The sequence below is a fragment of the Elgaria multicarinata genome, chromosome 6 (genome assembly GCF_023053635.1).
Source record: "Elgaria multicarinata webbii isolate HBS135686 ecotype San Diego chromosome 6, rElgMul1.1.pri, whole genome shotgun sequence".
Lineage (NCBI taxonomy): Eukaryota > Metazoa > Chordata > Lepidosauria > Squamata > Anguidae > Elgaria > Elgaria multicarinata.
The window spans coordinates 7,110,986-7,123,717 of NC_086176.1; positions in this window are offsets into that span (position 1 = coordinate 7,110,986).

Below are 12,732 nucleotides of genomic sequence, written 5' to 3' on the forward strand. Positions count from 1 at the left end.
AGTTTTCTAGCAAAATAGATATTAAGGAGAGCTTTAAGCATACCAAATTTGAATCGGATTGGGTCGTCCGTTAATTTTTTATGATGTTTTAACATTTCCCCCCGTAAACCCTTTGCAAAGGATCTTAGGAGCGCTGCTGCCTGGGGTGTGATTTAGCAACAACAACAACAACGCCAACAGCTTAGCGCTGTAGAGGATAATTCGAGGGGAACAGGTACGTGGGATGAAGCTAAAACACATAAGATTACAAATGCAAAGTAAAAACAATTCAGCCAGAATTTTAAAAGCCCTGAGAAAATAAAAAGTGCAGAAATACATGAGTATAGGCACCAGTTAATTTCCTTGGAAAGAGCATTCTAGATGCAGTGTGCCACAACTAGGAATGGGTGAATCCCCTAACAGCTGGTCTGGCATGGGTGGGTGTCTGCTACAGAGAAATCCAGGACATTTGAGGCCTTGCAGATTCCCCCCGAGTTCTGGTGGGATGCCAGATTTTGCATGGCAGGCTCTCTGACTTTATAAAAAGTGAGGATTACGTAGAAACAAGTGCTTTATGGACACAAATGGCATAAAATAAGGCAGTTATGGTGGTAATTTTTCCACGATAGGCTAATGGCAACTACCATTACTCTATCTCGCCATTTATAAACCGGAGAGCTGACCCATGTGAAATCAGAACGACACACAGGTAAGGGGTTTTTTTTCCACTGTGGACTCCGCAGGTCAAATCCTAGCCACAACTGAGAAGGCCCTCTCCTTGGTAGGGTCACCTGGAAGCAGGGTCACCTGGAGAAAGGCAAAGATCTGTTTAGTGAGAAGGCAGGTGACCCTTTAAATACCAGAGGCAGAAACCTCACAGGGCTTTGAAGCTAACTACTAGCACTCTGAATTTTGCTTACGTAACAACAATTAGAAACGTTGCCAGTTTTTCTTAGGCTCCATAGTTTGTGATCAGCTAGGCTTGCGTGGGGAAGTGAATGTGGTCTCCAAGGCTCCATGGGCTGCATTGAGGGGGGTGGGGGTGGCCAAAGGCCACATGTGGACCACATGCTGTGCACCCCTGGTATATGCAATGAAGGTCATAACCTGGATAACGCATATGCATTAGAAGGGTGCAATAAAATTTTTCATATCTATAAATAAAGAGTAACATCTCGTTAGTCGTTAGGTAGCTGCCAGAATGGGACTACTGAAAGCAGTGGCAGAAATAGTCTATGAAAAGAATATTTTGTAGGCATTATTTTAAGACCTGATGCCAAACCATACAGTATATATACACTCCATCCCCTTATTCTACAAGGTGGGAATGGAAATGAAGCTGAAAACATGGCATAACTAAGGCAATAATCAATCTGAAATTCTGGTTTGCACCAGTGGCCTCATTCATCAAGAAAAATATATTTAGAAGTTAAAAGGCTTAATGAAGCTGTAGTCATATTTATATATTTCCAACACTTAAGACCTTTTACCAAAGTGACAGGCAGTCTTTTCCAAATCAGATGTCTCAAGCAGTTTCTGGAAAATACTTTTGAAAAACCAGAATACCAAATTGACTATATTTATTGCAGACTTTGAGGGATTCTGTTTTCAACACTTGCCATTTGGAAGCACAAGTGATTCTGAGATTTTTCAAAGGAAGATGACAGAACTCCTCAGAGACATAAGTGAAGCCATTATCTTCATGGACAATGTACTAATACATGCTACACCTATGAAAGACCAGAACCAAACACTGGCTATTGTCTTGAATAGAATCCATGAATCTGAACACAAGATAAACAAGGAGAGAAACATATTTTCATCAAGGTGAAATAGAGTTCTTAGGACAAGTAATCACACAACTTGAAAGGAAACAGTGTACCATCGACTATGAGGAAATAAATCTTAGACCTTATTAACCAAGGCCTTTATCTGTGAGAGGGCCAAGCACGCAGTATGGTGGCCTGGTTTGGAGATAACAAAGAACAAAATATTTTCCTGTGACTACTGCAAAAGAAATAAATTAACACAATGGAAGGAAGCTTAGATCACTATATTCTTTCTTGGAAAAGGCTCATAGCTGGCCTGTGTGAATTGGGAGGTCAACCCTATTTGTTACTATTTTTGGTTTTGGTTTCTGTTTTGCTCTCCATTGAGTTTAATGGAAGACATAACTGATGCCATCTCTTTGGTTGGCATAATGTTACAGCAGCATAAGGGCCAGGACAGGTCTGAGGGACCACAGGATTTGGTACAAATCCATTTGTTGTTATTGTTGCTGCTGCTGCTGTTATATTTATTTGTATCCCGCCTTTTGCCAATCCTGGGCCTCAAGGTGGCCTTACAAAAGTTAAAACATATACATTTTAAAACCTCTGAATAGAAACATAAAAAAGTTTAAAATATATTCGAATATTAATACATTTAAGCATTTAAAATACATGACAATTTGAAAGGTCCTTACAGACGGAGGCCCAGATTAATCGCCAAAGGCCTGAAACTTTTATCCCATGAAATCTCTCCCCATGATGCCCTGTTTTGGTCTTCCATCAGAAATAGGGATTTTTCAGAGTTGTATTCTTCTGGCATATCCCTGACATTACATAGGCATAGGGCCACTAGTGGAGGTGTATCTCAAGATATGCCAGTGCAGAGTGCTTCCACCCAGTGCATCTGGAACATAGGATTGTGTTTCTAGTCTTACAGATTTGAAATTTATATAGATGAACTAGCACTATGTATACCTCTTCCTTCTGGGCATAGGCAGGGATATATATATATATATATATATATATATATATATATATATATTCAGTGGCCATTTCATAGGAGTTATCAGTATTTGCCACTGAATGATATTTGAATTCCATATTTTATGTATTTATTTTAATCATTGATTTATCTTATTCAAAAGACTTTTACTCTTTCTATGAAATTGAAGTTCAAGGTGGTTTGCAAAAATTAGAAACCCAAGACAGAATGAAGAATATTTAATTTTTGAAATTAATTGACAGTTGGTATTTGACAGTATTTGAAATACAACACACTAGGAGTAATCTACATCTGATTGCTTTTGACAGATGATATGCAGTAGCAAATACATTTGGCAATATAGGATAGCTGAAATGTGAGAACAGTCAGCAGATTTTTAGCAGCTGCCATGCAATAGCATTTAGTAAATACTAGCATTTGTACCAGTATTGAGCCCTGTTCAGGCGAACATTTAGTACCAGTATTAAGCCCTGTTCAGGTGAACTTGTGAGGGCTTAGAGTGTGTAGGAAGTCCAGGCCCTGCACGATGGCCCTACCCCTAACGTCTCCAGATGCACCAGCCCCCCTCCCCCAACTGGGTTCAGATCTTGTCCTGTTGAATTGGCGAGGTCTGACAGGGAAGTGCTAGAAGAGACTACAGGAAGTCCATACCAGAGATTGCCCTTAGATGTAAGTCTGGAAAGCCTAAGACAGCCTTCTCCAACCTGGTGTCATCCAGATACTTTGGAGTATAACTCCCAGTCCCTGTGACAGCTGGGACTGCTGGGAGTTATAGTCAAAAACATCTGAAGGGCACAAAGTTGAAGAAGGCTGTCCTAAGAAAAGTTAAAAAATAAAATAAAGCTGAGCTTGTTATATTGGATTTATTGAACTTACTCATTTGCAATTGACTGAAATGTTTTATTTATTTGATTTATATCCTGCCCTTCCTCTCAAGGGGCCATGGTTAGGGTAGCCAGATCTGGAACATCCCAGGGCCCCAGGCCCTGAGATTTCAGAGCCCAAACCTGAAATCAACTTATACATGTTAAATACCACAAATATATGATCTTATACAAATTTTCCCTTGCTGGTACATCTATAAAGTGCTTTGGAATATCTCAATTTAAGTATCTCAGGGTTGTTTTCCATGTGCATGTTCTTTCCAAGTGAAAATGAGTACTTCAGTAGCTGAATGAAGGCATAAAAGACTGTTGTGCTTCTATCATATAAAGGGGTGTGTGTCGTCACACATACAATTACTCTATGGAGCCTCCTTATGGGCAGTGGCTAACTTAGACCCTCTAGAAAGGACACAGAACAAAATTTTAAGTAGACACCTCTCAGTTCCAATTTCTATTAAACAACAGATAGTTTGTGCTGAATTAGGTATGTCAGGCTGATAGCCTGAAATTAGCCTAGCTTAATCAGGCATCTGATTTTATGCTTGAAATAGTTGAGGAGATGGGCCCAGTTTCTTGAAGGCAAAAGTTTGTCTTCATTATTCTGAACATAGAATTTTCTACATTCTAATTACCCTGAATACTGATAGAGCAAAGTCCGCCTTGTTGCAACAGCTCAGGGATATTGAGATGAAGTCTCAAATGGCTGAGATGGCAGTTCATAAGTTGCATGTTCACCCAACTCTTTCTTTTCTAATACTTCCAAAGCACTTGGTTGATTTATCTAATACTATAATGAAAACAGCCTTCTGTCGGGCATAGATCAATCTCTTCCCCTTAGCAGATAGGGAAGGGTATTTTAAAGGAATCCCTAAAGAGGGCAGATACTGTATTTGCAAGCCCTTATGTACTGAAGACGTTCATTTCGTCCTTGAATGTAATACCTATTGCAATATTAGAATAAGGTATACCCTCCCTTGGTCAGATCTGTTGAGGAGAATGCCTCTCTTGCACTTTTTTAACTGAGTTATATTAATAAATATGTTACATTTAGAAAAGCCAAATTCCTTTAGCTAAAGGGACAACTGTGAAACAACATTAGGATTTACCTTCTTCTGGAATGTCATTGCTTATGTATGTTTCTATAGTGTTAATGTTTGTGTATAATGTGCTTGTTAAGTTACAGGTTTCTTTGTCCAATCTTCAAAAGAAGTTCTTCATATATAGATATAGATATAGATATAGATATAGATATAGATGTTGTGTATATAAAAAGTGTTGTGCGTGCATATCAACAAAGTGCATCTGGGCAATGGTAGTATGGCATCATGCTATGCATCATGACATGATTAGCTGTGTCAACATTTACCCTACTGTCAGTATGGAGCTGCTGGAGCGGCTGAGGTGTGAGCTGCTGGAGCTGCCGGAGAGGTATCGCCATCTGCCCAGGCCCAAATCTCCTCCTTAACCGCCAGTCACCCTGGGCTGCATTGCTTCCTGCAACCTTCTCCTCTTTGGATTCTTTTTCCGGTATCCCGTCACCCAGGTCTAAAGAGAAAAGAATTGCCTGATACTAGAAAGGAAAGGCCTTTAGTTGACTAGCTGGATACAGGAAGGGAACCAAGCTACAAATGAAAAAGAAACATTGAACAAGAGATTGGTACTAACGTATATAGCCGTTTCTTCAAATGTGATTGGTTTGTTGAAGGATTTGAAATCCAATCTTATATATTGATTTGGAAAACAGTAACTATAGGGTTAAGTGACATTATTGCACAAGCATGAACTTTGCAAATGAAATGTTTTCATTTTCATAGGAAAGTGAAGGATGAAATGGCAGATGCTTTTGTCATGCAGACCGTACAGGTGCTCACAATCAATCTCAGTTTGAATGATGAAAATACTGAAGATAGCCATCCAGGCTGGGTACAAATATGAGCTGGGGTGTTTGACAAAAATTTGGTTGAGAAAATGTGTAAACTTGTAGATATGGATCCTTATGTAAGCAATCATTATTCATTGTGGCTGCTTAAAAGATTAGAGCCAAGGTCTTAAAAACTGTTATTGTTAGCTGTGAGCATGATGAATTGATTTGATTGATTGGTTATGTTTCTTACTTTCTCTTTCTCCTTTGACTGTTGTCTCTTTCTAGAAAAATTTATGTGCAATAAAAGCAATTGACTCGCTGAGTGACATACAGGCATTACAAACATAATAGGTTTTACCAACGAACCACCTAATTTTGAGTTTCAGCAGCATCTGCCTAGGATCAGCTGTTAATACCTTGCATTAATTGCACTATTATTGGCAGAAAAAAATATTAGTTAACTGGGATTTGCTCAATACAGGCATGTTGGGGAAAACATTGAACTTTGCATCTTTGAACTGATGTACGTTTGGCTAAACACACACACACACACCAGTAATGTAAATATTCAAACTTATCAACATCAGACTTGCAGACTAGCTGAGCTCTCCTTGCAAGTTCTAACGCTTTAGCTCATTTTAAATGGAGCCAGCCTGTTGCAAAAGTAAATCCAAGACTTGTTCTCTTGCTGAATTGTGTGTCACTTCCTTATGATATAGATGCCCTGGGCTAAATCCCACTTCACGCAAGCAGACTTCCATTCACACAATGAAATTTTCCCTTGCTCCCCTCCCCACTGCATCTTCCTGTGCATCTTCCACATCTGCTTTGGAGCATCCCCTCTGGAGCAGGTTTGAAGGGGTGTGGAGGGGCTGCAGCAGGAGGGGAGAACTGTACTGACAACGTTTTCTCTTCTGCTCGCGGACATCCAGGGCTGGATACAGAACAATGCTTGGCCTAAACATTTTGCTGCCTAAAGTTGAAGCAAAATGCCTCCTCCTTGCTTGGGCCTATATTTTTTAAAAAAGTGTTAGCTCATTCAAATATCACTTCCTGCCATCCATCCTCCTCATGATGCTACCTGAAGCAGGTCGCTTCACCCTGAGGCTTGGCAGGGCTAACCCTGAATCGACACTTGAGGCAATCGGGCCTGGAACAAGTTATCCTGCCGCCTCAAGCAAGGAGGCAGTGCCATGCCTGGTCCTGGTGCCACTGCACTGCTTCTTCTGGTGGAGGGCAGTGGTGGTGGTGGTAGCGGCTCCTGCACTCCCCTCCTGACTCACTGGTCATGGGGGCCTCCTGGCAGAGTCAGTTGAAATATTACAAGAGGTCCCAGCTGATCCCCTTGTGATATTTTGGTCGACTTTCCAAGGAGTTGTGTGCAGCTGGGGAAGAAGGTAGAAGTGATCAGCTAGCTGACAGGCAAGTGAGGAGGAGGAGGAGGAGCAGCATGGAGGTGGGCGAGCGGGCAGGTGCTGGAGGCAGCAGCAGTAGCTCTTGCCCCTCCCTTCTTTTCTTCCTCCATACTCGCCAGCTTTGGGGGCCTACTGGCAGACTTCGCCCAAATATCATGAGAGGTCCCTGGCTGTGTGAGACGGGTGGAAATTAGAGGTGGCGGCAGCGCAGTGGGAAGGAGAAAGAAAGAAAACCCCAAATTAAAGAAAACACACGTAAGATTCTTCACAGGTGGCATTTAATACCTCAAAATTTAAGTCGCATATACAAAACATGCGTTAGAGGAATTGTAATGAAGCAAGTTCCTTCTTTCATATGTGGTGGTCGTGTGGTAATTAAACAATTCTGGCAGGAGGTATTTCAGGAAGCCAGCATGATCACAAAACAACCCATTCACCTCTCTCTGATTATGGGGTTGCTGTCAATTTATGACAAAGGAAATGCTCAACTAAAAATTAAAGAATTTTTGACATTCTTCTGGGTAGCAGCCAAGGTGTAAATAGCAACCAAATGGAAGAAAAATCAACAACAAACTATTCATCAGTGGCGACTCAGTGGTCAATTGCCCTAATGAAAAAACTGATCAAATTAAAAAGGGCATCCAGAAATGTTCTCTACAATGATGATTTATATGCAACATGGCAAGCATATATAAATGATACATTACAACATAAAGAAATAATTTAATCACCTCAAACTCATAGACTCTTATGGAAAGATTTATTGGGTCAAAATAATACCTTGTGAAGAGATCCATATGTAAGCAATAAACAACAGAATGTATTTAAACTTGTATGTAGTAACAATGAGTGGCTGATCTCATTGTCTCCCCAAGATGTTATGCTGTTTGTTGATTTTATGCTGAAAAACCAGTAAGAGTATTTTTTTTAGAAACAACGAACAAAAACACACTTAAAAAGATATCCACTAGGCTGCAGCTGTCCTGTGGTTCCTGGCAACACTCTGAAATTCTGTGCATTAGAGGAGGTGGCACATGAATGCCTAGGAAGATTATGGGAGGCTGAACTTTTAAATTCCAGATTTCCACAATAGAAACCCTAGATTTCCTGAGAGTTATTTTATAGTTCCGTTAGACTCCTAAAACCTGCTCTATTTTCTTAGTTTACAAATGTGGACCCCCATCTGAGAGCTATTTCCATAACTAGCCAATCCAGTTTGGGAATGAATTCTTCACATAGTGGGGAGCTGATACCGGATGAACACCTGCCTGTAAATTGTTCATGACAATTGAAACAGAGCACAGGGACACGGCAGATGGCCTGGCATGACTAGTGCTGCTAATTGTCATTGGAGAAGGAGGACATAGGATGTGGGGCCAAAAGCTCAGTGATGGTGAAAGAGGATAAAGAGTGTGAAGAAAGAGGAAGAGAAATGGAACCCGACTGCTGGTGCTAAACATAAAAAAGGTGGCATTGTGTCAAGTAGACTAGAGCACCTAAACGGGGAAGACTCTTCCACAGAAGTGCTATGGGTGACAATACAGAGTCCCAAAACTAATGCAGTTTTAGGAACGTGGTATCATCCCCCAGACCAAAAGGGTCAGGGAGACCTTGAGATGGAAAAGGAAATCAGGGAGGCCTCCAAACAAGGAAATTTTGTAATAATGGGTGACTTCAATTATCCTCACATTGACTGGATAAATGCATATTCCAGTCATGACAAAGAGGTTAAATTTCTTGATGTCCTAAATGAATGTGCCCTAGAACAGTTGGTCATGGAACCGACCAGAGGGGAGGTGACCCTGGACTTAATCCTAAGTGTTGTTGCCCAGGACCTAATACAAGATGTAAATATTGTTGAACCAATTGGTAACAGTGACCACAGTGCTATCAGATTAAATATATACTTAAGTGGGAAATTGCCCAGGAAGTCCAACACAGTCACATTTGACTTCAAAAGAGGAAACTTCTCTAAAATGAGAAAACTGATGAAAAGAAAGTTGAAAGGGGGAATCAAGATGGTTAAATCCTTGCAAAATGCATGGAGCTTACTCAAAAGAACAATAGAAGCTCAACTAAAATATATCCCACAAGTTAGGTGAGGTAGCACCAAGTCCAAGAGGTCACCATCATGGTTAACAAGCAGCGTCAAGGAAGCTATTGTAAAAGAGGGCTTCCTTCAAAAAACGGAACTCTTGCCCAAGTGAGGAAAATAAAAGGGAGCACAAGTTTGCACAAAGGCAATGCAAGCAAACAATAAGAGATGCAAAAAAGCATTTTGAAGAGCACACCACTAATAATATCAATAGCAACAACAAAGAATTCTTTAAATATATCAGAAGCAGGAAACCAGCTAGGGAAGCAGTTGGACAATGGAGTTAAGGGAGGACAGGAGATTGCAGAGAAGCTGAATGAATTCTTTGCATTGGTGCTCACTGCAGAAAATATTTATTTATTTATTATTGCATTTATATCTCACCGTTTTTCTTCCAAGGAACCAAATGCAGTGCACATAATCCTCCTCCTCTCTATTTTATCCTCACAACAACAGCCCTGTGAGGTAGGTTGGGCTGAGAGTCTGTGACTCTCAGTCATCCAGTGAGCTTACATGGCCGAGTGGGGACTAGAACCTAGATCTCCCAACTCTCAGTCTGACACTTTAGCCTGTACCTGAACTGATGTTTTCTGGAAGGGAGTCTGAGGAACTGAGGCAAATAGTGATGACAAAAGATGAAGTTCTCAACCTTATTGACAAATTGAAAGCAAATAAATCACCAGGTCCAGATGGTATCCATCCTAGAGTTCTCAAAGAACTCAAATATGAAATTATGGACCTTCTCACAAAAATATGTAACGTGTCCCTAAGCTCAGCCTCTGTATCAGAGGACTGGAAGATGGCCAATGTAACATCAATTTTTAAAAAGGGATCCAGGGGGGATCCGGGAAATTACAGGCCAGTTAGCTTGACCATCTGTTCCAGGTACTGTAAATTGGTTGAAAGCATTATTAAAGACAAAATTAGTAAGCATACAAAAGGGCATGTCCTGCTGAAGAAGGATCAACACGGCTTCCCCAAAGGCAAGTCCTGTCACACTAATCTTCTAGAATTTTTTGTGAGTGTCAACAAACATGTAGACAGGGGTGATCCAGTGGACATTGTTTACTTGGACTTCCAAAAGGCTTTTGCTAAACTCCCTCACCAAAGACTCCTGAACAAAGCAGTCATAGAATAAGAGGAGAGGTCCTCTTCTGGATCATTAACTGGTTAAAGAACAGAAAGCAGAGAGTAGGAATAAATGGTCCATTCACCTGAGAGAGGGAAGTAAATAGTGGGGTCCAATAGGGAACAGTATTGGGACTAATTCTTTTCAACTTGTTCATAAATGATCTGGAATTAGGAGTGAGCTGTGAAGTGGCCAAGTTTGCCAATGACACCAAATTATCTAAGGTTGTTAAAACACAAAGAGATTGTGAAGAGCTCCAACAGGATATCTCCAAGCTGGGAGAGTGGGCATCCAAATGGCAGAAGTGGTTCAATGTAAGCAAGTGTAAGGTGATGCACGTTGGGGCAGAACCTGGTGGGATCTGAGCTAGTGGTGACCGAACAAGAAAGAGATCTTGGGGTTGTGATGGACAGCTCAATGAAAATGTCAATCCAATGTGCAGCAGCTGTAAAGAAGGTAAACTCCATGTTAGACATTATAAGAAAAGGAATTTGAGAATAAAATGGCCAGTATCATACTGCCTTTATACAAATCTGTGCTGCAACCACACTTAGAATACTGTGTACAGTTCTGGTCTAGTCAATTTTGACTAAAGTGTGTTTGGTGAGGTGCCATGAAGCCTCAAAAACTGCCAGATAAAGAGCGCAGTCAGTTGTGGGATTTCTTTTTCTTTTTCTTGAAGTTAACAGAGGGTCTCGGTTTGAAGGATGAATTAAAACAACTGTTAAGCAAAGAATTGGACAGTAGACGTGGATACTATGGGGATATGAATGATTTGGAATAATGACAAATACCAGGAAAATATAAAAGACTTTAGGAAAGGTTCTTTCCACTGAAAAAAATGGCTGCATCTGATCAATTGCAGTAAGTTTTTGACCACTTGAGTAATAAAATGGATGTTCTTGGAAGTAAGATGGAATCTTTTGGAAAAAGAATGGATGCATTTTTTTTTGAAATAAAGCAGGAGATGAGCCAAGAAATAAAAAAAATTGACAATGCCATAAAACAAATAGCTGGAGAGGTCAAATGTATCACTGATAAGATAGAAATTTTAGAGAGTAAAACTGTAGTTTTGAATACAGAGCTTGAGAGAGAATTAGATAATCCGGTGTTATTGGAACTGAGAGAAAAAGAATATTGCTTGAGACTTAGAGCTATTCCAGAATCTGATGGGGATATCAGAGAAGAAATTATCAAAATTTTGGCAAGGTTTTTGGAATGTGAAGAGGATGATATAGAGACTGAAATTGACAGGGTTTACAGAATAAACTCCATATATGTTTGAACAAAAGGTGTTCCAGAGATGTAGTAGTTCATTTTGTTAGAAAGAAGATAAGAGATCAGGTTCTCCAACAACACTATTTTACAAAAATGAAGGTGGATGTTAAGGAGATAATTGTTCTTTAAGAAATACCTAACAGAATTTTACGTAAGAGGAAAGGTCATACTTTTCTGACGGCAATTCTAAAACAGGAAAAGATTGTTTTTCGATGGGATATCCAGGATGGCATGACTTTTACCTTTAAAGATCAGAGATTTAAGTTTAATTTAGTTCAAAAAGCGAGAGATTTTTTAGAAAAAAATTAAAAAGAATTGGATAAGATGCAACCGGGAGAAGAAGATCTTGTACTAGGTGCCACAGGTGCTTGTGCCCCAGGGCTGGTGCTCTCTGCTGGCCTGTGGAACACCACTCCTTCACTGCTCAAGCTCCTGCTGCTGCTGACATCCTGCCTGTCAGGCTGGGAAGGGCCACTGGTGGGTTGTTTTCTCTTCTGATTGGAGGGCAACATCCATTGCTGCACTGCTGCATTTGACCAGGCACTCCATGGCCACCAGCATACAGCTAAGCTGGCCGGGAGCTGGCGTACCTGACTGCTCAGTCTGAGGCTGGGCCTTGTGTGGAGAGCTCTGTGTGTGCCTCCCCCAAGTCTCTGAAGATACAATGACTTCTACATCACAGGCTTGGGAAGTTTTGTGAGGCTTAGGGTAGCTTTACTGTGGTGCTAGCAGCACCAAGTGAGTAGTAGCTGTCTGCTGGTGGGGGAGGTTGTGGGGCTCTTCCTTGCACTGGCCCTAGGAAAAGGCTAGAGGCCAAGGACAATTTAATCTGTGAGGCTTAAAGCAGATCTTGCGTCAGTCATTTTTAAATGCAAATATAAATTAATTACAAATACATCAGTGAGAATGCTCATTTACATTATATCTGCCTCTCCGCTGTCTCTTCTACTTCTACAACCAGACACTCTGATTGTATGTATGTATTTAGGGAATAGGAATGCTGCTCTCAGGCAGTAGTCTTTCAGAATTGTTTACATACATTAGGCTTGGGCAAAACAAAATGTTTTTCATCAGGTTTGAGGTTAGGTGAACCTGCTGGAGGAGATTCTTCCAGAATGCAGGAGCCACCATTGAAAAGGCCTCACCATCTGCCTCACTTCTTCAGTTAGAAGTCTCTGACTATGTGGCCTCTGAGGCAGATCTTGGGCAGGTTCATGTGGGATAAGGCAACAGTGTGAGAGAGGCTGAAAAGTGACTGAAGCCACATGAAAGAAACCTGAAGGCTGAAAGGTCTGCAGTCAACAAATAACTACTTT